This window comes from Monodelphis domestica, chromosome 5 (assembly GCF_027887165.1).
Source record: "Monodelphis domestica isolate mMonDom1 chromosome 5, mMonDom1.pri, whole genome shotgun sequence".
NCBI classification, from domain to species: Eukaryota; Metazoa; Chordata; class Mammalia; order Didelphimorphia; family Didelphidae; genus Monodelphis; species Monodelphis domestica.
The window spans coordinates 14,673,421-14,688,658 of NC_077231.1; the positions used below are offsets into that span (position 1 = coordinate 14,673,421).

At 35.8% G+C, this 15,238-nt stretch overlaps 1 protein-coding gene across 15 annotated transcripts in view; it reads left to right on the forward strand.

Annotated features, from left to right (window-relative positions):
• PPFIBP1 (PPFIA binding protein 1) overlaps positions 1-15,238 on the forward strand; it is a 238,084-nt gene that overhangs the window by 114,427 nt on the left and 108,419 nt on the right. Inside the window, exon 1 of one of the 15 annotated variants that reach the window (XM_056797647.1) lies at positions 9,637-9,681. The exons of the other annotated variants lie outside the window; for them this stretch is intronic. The gene's annotated coding sequence lies outside the window, so the exon portion shown is untranslated. Of the gene's footprint in view, positions 1-9,636; positions 9,682-15,238 lie in introns of those variants that run through there. 15 annotated transcript variants of the gene reach the window in all.

Consider the following 15,238-nt stretch of genomic DNA (forward strand, 5'->3'; position numbering starts at 1 on the left):
AAATATTTTAGACTGTGAAACAATCTTGTTACTAGTTATAAATAGAGCAGTTTGATGTTTGGTAACAATTTTGGTATGTTGCTTTTATACCTGACAATCCTATATTTTAATTCTGTTAAATAAGGATTTTTTAATCAATTTTTCAGGTTACACAGGGCTAGGCAAGGATTAAAAAAAAGGTTTCCTCACAAAAATCTATATTTTAAATGATCATAACAGAGAAAACTAACAAGGTCAAACAGGATTAAATGTAAAGCTTGAGATTTATCATGGTTTTTCCAGCATTATGTATATTTCTCCTCCTCAAGCCCACCCTAACTCCCTCTTCACTTCAAACCACTTGTTCTTGCTAGGTGCTATCTTGATATTCAGTGAAAGTATTTATTATTTTTACTCTGTTGTAAATAACTTGGAACTTTTTATAACCATAATTTGTGTTCACTTGGGGCTTGATGTATGTTGAAATTATGGAACTACAATGAAAAAGCTACTCAAAGGATCCTACAGTTTCCAGAGCCTGTGGAGATCTAGTCAAATCCCCTCATTTCAGAGATAAGGAACAGAAACTGAGCCAGGTGCATTAACTTGTCCAAGGTCACATACGGGGTCAAGTAATGGTAAAGCGGTGATTGGATACCATGTCCTCTGGCTCAGAATCTAATGTTTTTTCCCAACACTAACATGCTGCATTCCACACCAAAGAAGCTTTATTGTCCAGTTAATGTCACTCCTTTACCTCACCTTGTCTACTTGAAGGCTGAAGGGGTGATGATCAGAGAAAATAAGGCCCTACAAAATTTTCTGTTCTTACATGTTGCTTGGAACTGTACTTGAGAAATGCTTGATAAGTGCAATTTGTGTGGACTTGAGGATGGTATGAATGATTTTTCTAGAATAACCAATCAAACATTGTGACTATAAGCCTGAAGCCTGGTGATGAGACAGCTTATTTGTCAGAAGACATTATATACAGATTAAATTGAACATGATATCAATTCCAATTTTAAATGCTCCATCGCTCACATTATATTGCTTTGCTTTATATTTTGAGGTATATTAGCATGGTGCCTTGTACATAGTAGACACTCAAAATGCTTTTCTAGAACGCTGTTTTTTCTTTTTTTAAAAATATTTTAGTCATAACTCCAAGCAACTTCATACATTTTTCATGGATTTCATATATTTCAACTTCATATTTTTTTCAGAAGAGACCATCAACCTAATGGATATTTAATTCTTTCTACCACTCCAAAATGTCTTTTAATCTTAGTTAATGAAATATCTTCCTTATTGATTTCCATACTTTTAATCTCTCTTCCACTTAAGTCTTTTTTGACACAGCTGTCAAGTGAATGAATATTCTGATATTTTAGGGTTGACCATATCCATATCCTGCTTAAAAGTATTTAGTGGCTCCCAAGTGCTCATAGGACTAAATTATAAACCCTTCAGCTTGGCTTTTAGGGATACAGAGCATTGGATCTGTGATTTCATTGGCATAGGAAACTTCTAGAGAAGGAAACTCTCTTTACCATTGCAGGTTGGTTAGTACTTTCTCTGGAATTTATACTGTTAGAGCACTGAAAAGTTAATTTCCCAGAATCCCATAGTCAGTTTCTGCCAGAGGCAGGACTTGGATTTAGGTCTTTACACCAAGGTCAGCCCTCTTTCTGGGATCCTGCCTAATCTATGGTCCCTCCCACCTCCCTTCATAGTCTTATTTCATAAGCTTCAACCAGCCCGGATTACCAGCCATTCTCTAACTTATCTCATGTTCTGCCTCTGTACATTTCACAAGCCATCCCTATGCTTGAAATGCTCCCCATCTTCTCTCTCCACCTCTCAGCATTTTTAATCTTCTTTAAAAATTCAACTCGGGTACCATCTTCACTGTGAGACCTTTGCTCATTTCTCAGATTATTAATGGTCTCTCATTCAAAATCCCTTTGTATGAAACTTATTTATATACATGCTGTATACTTTCCACTTCCCTCATTTCCTCAAACTTAAGTTCTTCAAGCACAGGAACCCTTTCATTTTTATCTTTTTATTCCCAGAATCTATACAGCACTGTTCCTTGCATGTAGCAGGTATTTAATGTTTAACTTGAACCTCTTTGAGTGGTAAATGTCTGAGACCATACACCATTCATTTTGATCTGAACAGCATAACTTGTAGTGGAAGGAGCCCTTGAATCAAGAGACACTGAGCTTTCAACCCTACACTGCTCCTATTTAAATCTAGATGACTTTGGGAAAATCCCTCAGCCTCTCTAGACCTATGTTTCCTTATCTAAGGAGAAAGGATGAAATATTCTCTAAATTCTCTAAAAACCTGTGATATTCCGATCTTTCCTGGCCTTATGTCAGTGCATACAGTGAATACAGGGCAGAACTTCTGATGACATTCCCTATAATTTCTTAAGCAATCGCTTCAATTTCTAAGAATTGAGGGAAGAAGAAATGATGTAGAGCAGGATGCCAGTCACTTCAGCAACTTAAACTTACAGAACTACTCATGAAACAAAAATAGCAGTGCACTTTAGGCCCTTTTAAAGATTCTTTTTCAAGGACCCCCAAATAACAGTGGAACTTTGGTTTCCTAAATGGAAGAAACTAGAAAAGTTAAATTGACGAAGGAATTTGTAGTATTCAGTAGCATGTGTAGACTGTTTTAAAGCTGCTAGAAATGAAAGTTTTGATTGTTTCCATAATCATCTTATCTAAGCAGAATATCTGAGAAAGCTCATGTATTGATTTTTTGGGAAAAGATTTAACTATCATTTTAACAAAAGTTAACTGAAGTATTAACAGAGAAAAATTCCACAAAGCTATTAACAGGATTCTGTGTGTGAACATTATCCCTTTGCCAGTTGTACAATTTGGGAATGGACAGTTTGCAACCTGAATGGTTTGCAGTGAGACCTAGTATTTTTGTCCCTCAGTCCTAGAGAAACTTAGGCTGTTTCTGTTATCCAAAGCTAACTTTTGCCAGAGCCAGGAAATTAAAACATTGCTTGTAATCCTCCTGTTTTGTTTTCTTCTGTATTTCAGACTTGTTTTGTATTTAGAATATTGCTATTATTGAATAATTATTCTCTTGGTTCTACTAATTTCATTCTTCATCAGTCTATAAAGTCTATAAAGAATTTGCACTAGAAGGAAAATACTTGACAAAACACAGCAGGTTCTTAAAATTGGAGGAAAGCAAAAATGTAGGTCATAAAGCTAGAAGTCTATTTATGTGCTTGTACAAGGCAGTGGAAATGGTAGAGAAACCATGTAGTCTAATTTTTATCCTCTTTTTTTCTTTCCTATTTAAAAAGAATCAGTTTTGTTTTTACATTACAAATGTTTACAGATTACTCCCATTCTATAAGAAGTCTCTTATTACATAGCACAGTGAATTGAGAACCAGTCCTAGAGATGGGAGATCCTAGGTTCAAATCTGGCCTCAGACACTTCTCAGCTGGGTGACCCTGGGCAAGTCACTTGACCCCCATTGCCTAGCCCTTACCACTCTTCTGCCTTGTAGCCAATACACAGTATTGACTCCAAAACAGAAGGTAAGGGTTTTATTAAAAAAAAAAAAAAAGAAGTCTCTTGTTACAAAGTAAAAGAATTAAGCAAAATTAATAATATAGTGATTTTATCTAAAAGTGCTTGCAACAGTTCACATTTGTAGCACCTCTTCTCTCAAAATAAATACATAAATACCAGAAATTTGTTTTTACTTCCTATCCCCTATCCTACTATAAAAGAAAAAAAAAGTCCTTGTAGCAAAAATGCAGTCAAATAAAACAATTTCCCTCACTGATTGTAGTCCTATATGTCATTCTGGGGGGTATATGTTTTATCCTTGGTCATCTGGAATCATGGACGGTCAACATATTTATCATAGTTCTTATAGCTTTCACAGTCATTTGTCTTTATAATATTGTTATTGAATAATTGTTCTTCTGGTACCATTCATTTAATTCTTTAATCAGTTTTAAAAAAACTCTCCAAAATTATTTGTTTTTATAACATTGGTATTAGAGTATCAATTATTCTGTTTTTGCTCCCTGCACTTTATCACAGTTCATAGAAGTCTTTCCATATTTCTTTTCAATCATTTATTTCCTCTTTTCTTGCAGCACGAAAGTATGCCACCACATTCATGTGTCACAACTTAGTTAGCCATTCCTCAGGTTACAGGCATCCTTTTAGTTTATAACTTTTTGCCACCACAAAAAAATTAAGCCTTGCATACCTGCATCAAAGGGCATGTACCATTTAGTAACTTTTTGGTTATAATTAATTTCAAATTGCTTTCCAGAATGATCGTACCGATTCATAGGTGCCCACTCAGTGCATCAATGTACCTGTTTTCCGATAGTCCCTCTAACATCTATCATTTTCCTTTTTAATCTTTGCCACATGAGAGGCATGAGTTAGTCTTTGGAATATAAAAGTTCTTATAAATCAGCTTTCTCTGTCTCACCATTTAGTAAGTTACAACTGAGACACAGAGAGGTTAGTATGATCTAAAGATATTACGTTGGTATGTGCAAGGAAAAAAACCTCAAAACCTTCAAAAAATTTTTTTGCTCAAACATTGTTTTGCCTCATTCATTAGTGTTTTATGCTGAACCTGTAACGTTCATGAAGGAAACTTGTGCCTGTATTCTGAATAGCACAGAATCATCTAGAATGACTCAAATTTAAGTGTTGATGAGACAGAAACTGGAATTTGGGGTTTGCATACCTATTTCCTAGCTTCAGTCCTATAGGATGCAGCAATTAATGTACTTATTAGATCATCTGGTTGTCCTATCTAGTTGTTGTGCCAAATAGCTAAGATAAACTGATATAATTTATCTAAAGGGACATGAACGGCTGTGGGAAGGGTGGGTGGAGAGGATAGAGGGAAATAAAGTGAGTATTGTAACCAAAAAACTAAACTAAACTAAAAAAAAAATAAAGGGACATGAAAATCTTATGGTGCTATGGAAATTAGTTATATTTGTTATTATTAAAACTGAATTTGCAAATTACTTATATGTAGGCCTTTCCAAAACCCTCCTCACCCCTCTATCTTTGAAAATTTTAAACTTGCTCAAAATTCCTCCAAGGGGAAAAAAAGAGTTATACCTGAAACTCAGTCTCTCATCTCTGTCCTCCATGCCCAGAATGTACTTGTTCCTCACTTCCCCTTCAGAGACTCTCTTTTCCCTCAAGTCTCAGTTCAGTCACCACCTCCAACAAGAGGCCCTTCTTGATCCTCTCCTCCCAGATTCTAGAGCCCTTCCATCCCAAATAACTGGCATTTGTCTTTCCACTTATTTATATCTATGCTGCATATACTCATATAAGTACTTGCTTTCCCCATCTCCTTCCTTAGAATGTAAACTCCATGTGAGTAGGGGTTATTCCATTCTTTGTTTTTGGATCCCTAGTACTTGGCACAGTGCTTTTAGCATATAACAGGATTTAGAGAATGAAAAGCCATGAAAGAATGTCCATTAATATTCTATTCCTTTCCCTTTTTATTTTAAAACTTTTGTTATAAAGGAAAACTCTGGGTAGGGGAGGAAGGAGGGATGTATTCATAAATGAATGTGATACAGGTGAGAGACCCTGAAGCTTTTCACAGTGCACATATTTTCAGACTTTTTAAATGTATTTCCTGGTTAAAGTGGATTTTTTCCCTTTTTTCTTTTATCTGTAAAAATACTCCTTGGTGTCAGCTATGTGACTCAATAGATAGACCTAGAGATTGGAGGAACTGGGTGCAAATTTGGCTTCTGATACTTCTTAGCTATGTGACCCAAGGCAAGTTGTCTAACTGTTTGCTTAGCCCTTCCTGCTTTTTTGCCTTGGAACTAATACTTAGTATTGATTGTAAGATAGAAGGTAAAGGTTTAAAAAAAATAAAACATCACTATTTGCAGGGGCAGCTAGGTAGCAGAGTGGATAGAGCAATACATGAAAAAGTAAATAAAATTTCATAGTAAAGATGAATTTTCATGTGACTAAAAAAAAGAAAAAATGAAAATGTATAGAGATATATGTGGGAGCAGATATAGGGTGTCCCAAAAGGCTTAGTTCAATTTTAAATTTCAGTAGCATAGTAGAACTTATACACACAGATAGAAATATAAATAATTAAAACATATGCATAAGTTCTGTGTGAGGGAAAAGAAACCACAATGAACCTAATATTGTCATCTATTAAAAAAAAAGACAAGGAGTTTTCATCAAGTAAATGGTGTCCAAAATCTGAAACAATGAGGAAAATGCAAAACAGAAAAAAAGGGAATGGGGTGGGGGGGAATCTACCCTCACTCTTCTATAGCATCTTCTACCCTTGGTCCACCCATATATCCCAACCAAGTAATCAATCTCTTTCTTACTACTACTACTACTACTGTCCTGAAACCACCACTTTCCCTTTACCTAACAAGAATGAATGAAAAATAAATAGTAAAAGTTTAGGAAGGCTTTGGGGTAGCTCATCTAATTATCACTTCAAGTTCTGGTATTAGGAAAGGGTTCATATCAGTATTCTGCTAAGTACTAGCTCGGTGAAATCATTTAATCTCTCTGAGCCTCAGTTTTCTCATCTGTAAAAATGTGAATAATAATAATAACAATAGCACTTATTTCATCTGGCTATTGTAATGAAATGTTCACATTATTATTCTTATTGTTATCTCATTCTCATCATCTCCCCCCTTAAGTGCCTAACTGGGCCCTTTAGGCAGCAGGATCTTTGATTTTAAAATCAGTTTTATTCATACTTTCTCTATTTCTGGATAGAATATTGATTTCTGTTGAGCTTTCCCTTATAATAAATAAAACGAGTGAAATAAAAGCTGTTTCAATGACTGCATCTCACATTCTAGGCAACAGTTTCTCCTCTGCTATAAAAAGAGGTTTGTTTCTCTCTCTGTTCTCTAACCACGATTAAACATTAATTTCCCAGAATATGAGCACCTTTGCTGTCCATTCTTCTGCTGTGATCATCGTGTAGGTTGTTCTTGCTGTTTCCTTCATTCTGTATCATTTCATACAGATTTTCCCCTGTTCTTTTGAATTCCTCATATTCTTCATCTCTTACTGCATGATATGATAGGGTCAAAAAGAAGAAAGGGAGAAAGGAGCCATGAATAATTCTCACAGAGAAGCCTTGCTGAGGCCTTCAGCAGAACACAGAGGCATCTCTGTGCAGATTAATCGTGGCTCCTTTCTCCCTCCCCTCTTTTTGACCCTACCAATGATATACTCTTCCATTCTAGTAATATGTTGCAGTTTAGATAATTTCCCAATTGGGTTTCCACTTCTTTATTATCATAAAAAGTGTCACTGAATATGTTGGTATATATTGGATGTTTCTTTCTTGTTTTGACCTCTTATAGGGTATATGTCTGCCATTGTAATCCTTTCAATCAAGAAGGTGCAGGGGACAGTCTTCTTTTAAGGTTAGCATGCTGATTTCATTTTAGCAGTTGGGCCCAGGAATAATTATTGCTTTCATTGTTTATCCTATGCGTCCTCAGATAAATGTAGCTCAAAATGTTTCAGTTAAGTCTGCCCATAGTTGCCCCATTATTTCTTCAGTGAACTGACTCCTGTTGAAATGTGCTTCAGTAGAGAGAGCACTTGATATGGAGTAAGGACTGGGCTTCATATGCTGCCTCCCCTAACCAAATGACCTTGGAGAAATTGTTTCACACCTCTGCCTCTATAAAGTGAGATTTTCCATATAACACTTAGCATAGTGAATGGGGCATGGTATATGCTTAATAAATGTCGAGTAATTGGACACTATGATCATTAAGGTCCCTTCAACTCTGAATTCTATAATCCTGCGAACAAGGAATGATGAGATAACTGACCAGTCTAGTTGTTGCTCAATCTCTAGTGGTCAAGGCAACCCTTTTAAAGCCAAATATTTGCATAAAGGTATTAAGGCATGGTAATACCAGTTCAGATAATGTTTCTACTTACATTTTTTAAATAAACTGAGGCAAATGTGGTCTATTGTTAGAAATCATCAGATCTGGGAATTTGTCATTTATAATACTTGGACCAGAGTTGATGACTTTAGAGAAGGGATTGTGATGAAACTAAGTATACTTCCAATCCCTTTGGAGAAGTCTACTGTAATTAATAGAAGTTTCTTTTCCTGGAATAGTTCTACATAATCATTATGGATTCTTGACTAAGGCTCAGTTTCCATGGCAAAAGTAGTGCCTTTGGAAGATTATGCTGATAAGTCTGGAATGTTGTGTTAAAGCGCTACCCAGACTTTCCCATATCAGAATCAATTTCAGATCATAAGTTCAGTCTATGTGTTCATTTTAATAAATTCCTGAATGTGCTAGCATTGGATCTGTTCCAGAAAGTCTTTTCAAAAAGGAAAAGATGGACTAAAATAATTTTCTCACAAGAATATTCTTTAGAGGCAGCTAACTTAGACTAGTGAATGGCTTTGATGCCACAAGCAATTTTTCTTCTGACTACCCACTCGGTTTGCAGTTCCTTGATCTGACAGTCAACTTGGTTGGATCTGGTTGGCTGAAAAGACTACCATAGAATATTATAATGTTAGTATTTCTAGGAGGCTTGATAGTTACAGATAGCTCAGGAAATTAGCACAAGTTGCTTGCTTGTTGTCCTTCCAGTCTCATAGACAAGTGTTTTAAGAATGATGCAAGTTCTATTAAATATCTAGTTATGTGATTTTAAAAGAAGGCTTATTGTCCTTATAAAATATAAGAAGTGAAGTCATAGGTAATGGAGATGCTTCATTCCTGCAGTACTATCAGGACCGTTTTAGTCATTGTGCATAGGTCTATTCTATACATGTAGACAATTTGGTGCCTCCTGTATGAAGCTTGGCTCTTAATCCCATATTATAAAACTTAAGCAAGTTCATCATCATGAATTTGCACAGAAAGAACACTATATTTGGATACAGGTTAAATTATTCTTCTGCTACTTTCTACTGGTACAGTCTTGGACTTCACCCTTTATCCTCTTTTGTTTTTGTTTACTCATCTGGAAAAACAGGATAAGTGATCTTTTCTTTTCTAATTTTTCTTATTATATATATTTTGTTATTATCTAAATTTCTCCCAATATCCTTCCTTCTCCTTTCTTCTTCAAGAGCCATCGCATATATGTTTTTTAAAGAAGAAAAACAAATTTGATCTACACATCAAAAAAGTCTAAATATATATATATGTGTGTGTGTATATGTATATATATATACATATATATATATGTATATATATATACATATATATATATATATATATATATATAAATGTTTATATGTTTTAAACCCATGGACTCCCACTTCTGCAAAGGAGCGGTAGAAAATGTCTTCCATTAGGCCTTCTTTGTGGTCATACTTATTCTTTGTAATCCTGCAATTATCTATTACAATTAATTCTTAAAGATTAGAGATGTCCAAAAATATCTGTTGCCTCCGGAATTAGTAGATTCTCTCTGTTGGAAGTCTTCAAGCTTATATTGTATTTAAAATTCATTTTGGATATAGATTGGTGTAGATTACTTTTGAGTTTTCTTTCATGTCTAAATTCTGTTAGATCATAAAACCCATGTCTTTTTTGGAATACCAGGGTAGCTGGACTATACAATATCTGCATTGATGATTCTGGATTCTGGAAAGGTAAGATTATACTTTGAATGTCAGGCAAAGGAATTTAATTTTTATTCATTGTCAGTAAGGTGGAATTATTGCAGATTTTTGAGAGGAGTAACATTATCAGATTAAAGTATAAGATATGCCTAACAGTAAATATAAAATTTGGTTAGGGAAGGGGTAGGTGGGATTATGAGAATGGAAGTGAGAAGACCTATTAGGAGGGTTTTCCAATAATCCAGCTCAGGTAGAATGAGGGACTATACTAATGGTATGGAGATAGAGACAATAAATTGGAGAAAAAACAAGGTAGTAGAATTGACTTTGCAATCATTTGCAAATGAGAGATATGAGAGAAATGAAGGAGCTGGGTGGTACAGTTGTAGAATACAGAATTTGGTGTTAGGATGGCCTGAGTTTGAATCATACCTTAGCCAGTCTGTCTGCCTCAATTTCCTTATTAATAAAATGGATTTAATATTAGCACCTACATCACATGGTTGTGAAGTTCAGTGAGTTAAGCTATATTAAGTGCTTTGCTTGCCCAGAAGAATTACATAAATACTAGCTATTATTGTTGTTACTATTATTGAGAAACATGCAACACAAAATTTTTAGATGTTAGACATTATACAACTTAACAGTGTCACTAAAAAAAAAAAGACAAAAGGGGGAACCGATCTAGTGAAAAAAATTAGTCTCATTTTTTTCACCAGTTTAATTTGAAGTTCTGGAGGAATTTTCAAGTGGAGATCCTTTGAATATGGAAGTTAGAAGAGAAGTAAGAACTGGGTAGCCAAGGGGTACCTATATTTCAGTTACTTGTGTAGAGGTAAAAACTAGTGAAAATGAACTAGGTTTCTAAGGGCAAAAATAGAGAGTAATATTGTCAAGGGACAGAATCTTTTTTATTTTATTTTATTTTATTATTAATTTAGACAAGGGACAGAATCTTCGATCTAATAAATGAAGGAGGAAAAGAGTTAGGAAAACATCTATGGAAAGTGTGGTGGCTTAGAAGGCAAGTTTTCTTAAGGTGAGAGCGGGTGGAGTGTGAAGAGGGACTGATCTAAAGGCAAAAGGGGAAAGATTTATCAAAGAATAGGGAGACTTCTCTCAACCAGGAAGGAAGGAGTGAAGGATATAAGTATCAAGACTGAGGGCTTGAAATTAGAAAAGCTTTACTACAGTTACTGTGGGGAATGAGGTAAAGAACCAATAAAACTTTAAAAAAGAAAGATTACTGAGCAGTAATGAGGATTCAGCTGAGATTATAAATGAAAAATTCTCCAAACTGAACTAAGGAGACATAAAAAAACCCTTGAAATATCATTCAAAAATATAAGAAACCTTGGCCAAGTCTTTTTGTAAGAAGTTTCTGAAGAATGATTGGGATTTGTGAGAAACATACATTTGTTTAATTTACAAACTCATCTGATGTCTGTTAAGATCTCTCACTAAACTATTTCATTTGAGACCATGTACCCACTTCTCTTCAGGAACTTTCTTAAGAATATGAATACCAGGAATAAGCCTGAAATGGAATCTGAATAATGGATCAAACATTTATTAAGTACTTATTTTATGCCAGGCACTGGAGATACAAAAAGAGGCAAAAGTGTTCAAAATCTTAATGGGAGACAGTAAGCAAGCAAATACATAGACAAGATAAATTTTGTTGTTGTTTAGTTCTTTCAATTGTGTCAAACTCTAACTGGTTTTCCTGACAGAGATACTGTAGCGGTTTGCCATTTGCTTCTCCAGCTTATTTTATAAATGAGGAAACTGAGACGAACGGGGTTTACTTGCCCAAGATCCCACAGCTAGTAAGTGTCAAAGATCAGATTTGAACTCAAGTATTACTGACCCCTCTCTATCCACTTTGAATACCTAAGCTGCCCCTATTCAGGATAAATAGAAAATAATTTAGAGAGGGAAGGCACTAGACTTAAAGGGGAAGGGGCCTGGGAAAGGCTTCCTAATGAAGATGGGATTTAGTTGGGACTTAGAGGAAACCAGAGTTCAAATGGACGGCAAATGATCTAATATAGCAAAAGGATATATTTGATAGATATAATCTCTAAGAAGGGTACATGGGGAGATAGTTAGGTGGCTCAATGGATAGGGAGCTGGGACTAAGAGATGACAGGCCCTAGATTCAAATGTGGCTTCAGACCCAATTTGCCTAGTCCTTTTCTTCTGCCTTGAAACTGATTCTTAGTAGTGATAGTAGCAAAAGATAAGGGTTTTTTTTTTTTTTAAAGAAAGAGGTTAAGTAGAGAAAGGTTGGTCTTTATTTGTATAAAGAAAAGCTAGTTAGATATTAAATATAAGTATAGAAAAAGGAGAAAGGAGGCAGTCCATCTAAAATTATTTATTAAAGCACTGTGCTAAATACTGGAGATACAGAGAAAGACAAAAGCACCCCAATTCCCCAAAGAGTTCACATTTATATGGATATACAATAGTCTTTGGGTGCTATAAGTAGGAATCTGAATTGGCACCCATACCCCCTTCCATTCTGCTATAAGTTTCTTGAATTAAATTTTCAATTCTAGTTCAGTATTTTTGTGGACAAGAGAAATGACTTTCCTGATGCATAAGTTTCAATATAGTTTTCCCTATATGTGTCTCCTTAAGTGTCTCTATCAGAGACAAAACAACTCAGTGAGAGACCTTTCCTGTTGTTATTTTTGTATCTTCCTTCCCTTTACCCCCTTTCATTTTGTATTTATACAGATGGTCCATCTCTTCATAGGGTCATCTGAGTTGGTCAGTAAATATTTGTTGAGCCCCTAGTGTGAGCATGAGATTATGCTAAACAAAGTAAAGAATGAAAAACATTAGACATAGTTCTTCTGGGAACTAAAGGGAGAGACAGTTTAACAATCATTTATCAGAAATATAACAAATGGGAGATATGGGAAATATGCAAAATGCACTTTAAATATTTTGAAAAGTACATTTTCAACTCTTTAACCAAATCTTCCCAGGTCTAACTAGATTTCCTAGGGAGGCTGGAAGCAAAAGAGGGTAAGAAGCTTGGCTAGATAAGTGGAAAGGGTCATAGACTCATAGAACTGGAAGGAACAAACCTTAGAGGCCATCAGGTAGCAAGCTGTTAGAACTGGGAATTGGACCCTACATTCTCTGATTCCCAAACAGTGCTGTGAAAAGGTATGGAAGCTGGAATGGTGAATTATCAGTTGCAGAGAAAAGACTATTCCCACCAGGATTTTCTAATTGAGGTTCAGGAGAGGCACGTAAGATTCGTTGTGTTGTTCTTGTAGATTAGTTGGTACGTTTCTAGTTAAATGTGAAGTGGAGGTAGGGAAAAATAATTACTGCTCCCATCCCTGACCCCCTTGTTTATTTTGGCTACTATATGACTACTGTATATTTTTTATTTCCTGCCCCAATCCATCTTTAACACAGTCTGTGTCTGTTGTTGCTCTCACTTTTGACCACACATAACTCTAGGCACATGTCCAAAGCTGACCTTGGTGATATTCCCTTAGCACCCCTCAATCCTTCCATTTTCTTAAATGTTTTGTATTTAGAAAGGAATTCTTTCTATATTTAATGAAATCATTTAGTTTAGTAAAGTTTACATTTCTGTATGCTTCTCACATATTCTGAGAAACAATTTCATTTTAGCCCTTTGTAAGAAATCTGTTATTAATGTACGGGAGAGTTTCACTCTGCTTTTAGAGTCAGGATGCTACATTTAGGCAGGCTTAGTCAGGGGGAGGGAATCCCATCACCTCCTGGGTGCTTTTGCTCTCCTGAGTTTAACTAGCCCCTATACTTGTGTCTGAAGATCTAGGAATGAGCATCATTCATTAAAAGGAGAAGTGGAGAATCTGGAAAATAACAGTGGTTCCTATCAACATTTGTTATACATTTCCTTCCCCTGCCTCTCCTCCTTGGTCTTCCTTCTTTCCCAATCCCTCTCCCTCCCTGACTAGGAGACTGGGCAGGCTGCCCAACCTAGACTTCAGTAAGTCATCCACTGAACTTACAGCAGGGATAGGGGGTGGAGGGAAGGCCCTGCCAACCCTGAAGCCACCACACCCAGGGTGGATTTCTCTCCTTAGGAAAGCTGTTTCCAATTCAGGGCTACTCAAAATGGACATGCCTAAAATACACCCTAGAATGACTAATTATGTCCACTCCACTGACACGTTCTTTCTTAATGTTAGTTGGTTCACTGAAAACTTTAAAACTTTCATCAAAAGTAGTTAGTCAAAAAAAAAAAACAAAACAAAGGACAAACTCCTACCCCAACCCCTTTATTTAGCCTTTAAGGAGTCAGCACCAAAAGACTTAGCAAACAACAAAGATGCAAGTAAGATGTCATTTTTAGGTGTCTTGGTTATCCTTCCTTCTTCTTTTGATTATTTTTTAACATTAGTTGTTTGTTTTTTGTTGTTGTTTTTTGTTATATATACATTGAGAGAGGGAGGGAGGGAGAGGGAAAGGGAAAAAAAGAGTTCTGGTTCTTTAAATCTGTTATCACCTTGGGGCAGCTAGGTGGTTCACTGGGTAGAGAGCTAGGCATGGAGACAGGAGGTCCTGGGTTTAAAGTTGGTCTCAGACATCTCCTAGCTGGGTGATTCTGGCAAGTCACTTAATCCCAATTTGTCTAGCCCTTTCCACTTTTCACTGGAAACTGATGGTATCAATTCTAAGGTAGAAATTTTTTTTAAAAAAATCTATATCACCTCAGGGTTATTATGTATTTATTTCTTTGTTTCATATTGTTTGGCTCTTAGAACACCAACATAACTAGTAAATCAGTCAGAGAGCTAGTATCTAGGCAGAAAGATCTGTCTTCAACGGTCACAAGTGGTAGAACTCTTTCCTTAAGATCTTAAGAAATTCTCTTGCCAAGGGCCACACAGAGAGTACAAGAGACTCGAAGGACACTTTACTTTTTTTTGGAGAGTGTTTATTTTTTAATAAAGCATTCAGACAACCTCAAGGAATATTCCTCAAAAGAAAAGTGCCTCTACCACCATTGGGTGGTTTCTACTATTGATCCCTAAGGAATAAGAGGTGTTTTTTTGTTTGTTTGTTTTTTAATCTTGGACCTTGGCAACAAAGCTCCCCCCCCCCCATGTTTTCTTTCTATCTTTTCATCTCAAGAGCATCTTTACTTCTCAAGAGAGTCCCATCATGCACTTAACCATTTATAGTGCATGGATTGTTTTTTACAGTTTATACAGATTATATGCAAATAGTTGAACTACATAGGTTATAGTTAGGGTCTGGCTTTTAAAAAGTTAATCTTAAGTTTGGCTTCTCAGTTCCAACCCACATTACCATCTGATTCTGTAATCACCCTTTGTCTCTCTTCTTGAGGAAAATAAGGGTCTGTGTATTTGGACTTGAGGTACAGCACTATGTTCTGTTCTGTAGATAACCTACCTGATACCTGTGGATAGCTTTTTTCCTTCATGTTCTTGACTCTCGTTTAGCTAGGTCCTTTTCCCCTTTGGCTTTGCTTTTCCCTGTTTCCCTTTTGGTCTGTCTTCCTCACCCATTTCTGGAAAAACGTATTATTATTCAATATTTTTGTCTC